The following is a 1,182-nucleotide window of genomic DNA, read 5'->3' as shown; positions in this document are numbered from 1 at the left end:
TAATCCAGAAGCAACTAGTCAGCACAACCCGGGTTCAACTGTTTTTGCCCTTGCTGCAGTATCTAGCTCCAGGGGCACACATAACATGGCCCTGGGACTGGCAGGTAAGGCCATGGTGGTTTGGGTTTGTTGCCACATGTGGAGAATAGGGGATAAGAAAATAATTAATCCAGGCCCCCTACTGGAGAAAGGCACCATTATATTAACCCTGTGGTCTCTTAAACTGATTCTCCAGGATTCTGCCCCAGCTGTGGGGACTGAAGGTGGACAGGCAGTGTGGTAATATAGGCCAGGACAAAACCATAGGCAGGGGTGGTATTATCTCAGAATGCTATTACTGCTTGTATTTTGCTTGACGGTCTTGATCTTTCTGTATTGTGCCTGTTACACATCTCACATTTGATCCCTAGTCTGAGTGACTGGGCAACAAAGGTGGCCTTGCTGCTAAATGAGTTTAATTGCTTGGTCTACAGTGAGATGCCGTTGTTGTCCTCCTCTGGACTTCCATGAAAAATTGACCCGATAAGCACCTGGCTCTAAAATTTGCCCCCCTCTTGGACTCTATATTGCATTTGTTTTTTGTTTGTTTGTTTGTTTTGCGGTACGCGGGCCTCTCACTGCTGTGGCCTCTCCTGTTGCGGAGCACAGGCTCTGGATGCGCAGACTCAGCGGCCATGGCTCACGGGCCCCAGCTGCTCCGCGGCATGTGGGATCTTCCTGGACCGGGGCACGAACCCGCGTCCCCTGCATCGGCAGGCGGACTCTCAACCACTGCGCCACCATGGAAGCCCATTGCATTTGTTTTGTATTTGATTTGGTTGCAGTACACCTCTACATACCTGACCCAGGGATATTGCAGAAGAGGGGCAGACCAAGATGGTAAGGGTCCTGCAGGGTAATTGGGGGTGAAGTGTATGGTCAGGCCACTCAAGATGGCTGTTCTCTTGCTCTTTGTACATCCCTGGTCAACCAGTCCCTGCTTCACCTACTTCCTACTCACATGAACGTGCTTGCCCAGCTAGTGACCGTTCTAATCCTTAGGCCAGAATGGCTCTACCTGCTAGTTTATTAAAGGGAAACCTCTGCCCTCGTGAAGCTCCTTAACCTGAGGGGCTGTGAGGGACATGCCCCACCTTCTGGTTTCCCTGGTAACTGATGAGCCAGCCTGACGTCAGTTCCCCA

The sequence above is a fragment of the Physeter macrocephalus genome, chromosome 10 (genome assembly GCF_002837175.3).
Source record: "Physeter macrocephalus isolate SW-GA chromosome 10, ASM283717v5, whole genome shotgun sequence".
NCBI classification, from domain to species: Eukaryota; Metazoa; Chordata; class Mammalia; order Artiodactyla; family Physeteridae; genus Physeter; species Physeter macrocephalus.
Note: the sequence above shows the minus strand (reverse complement) of the source record.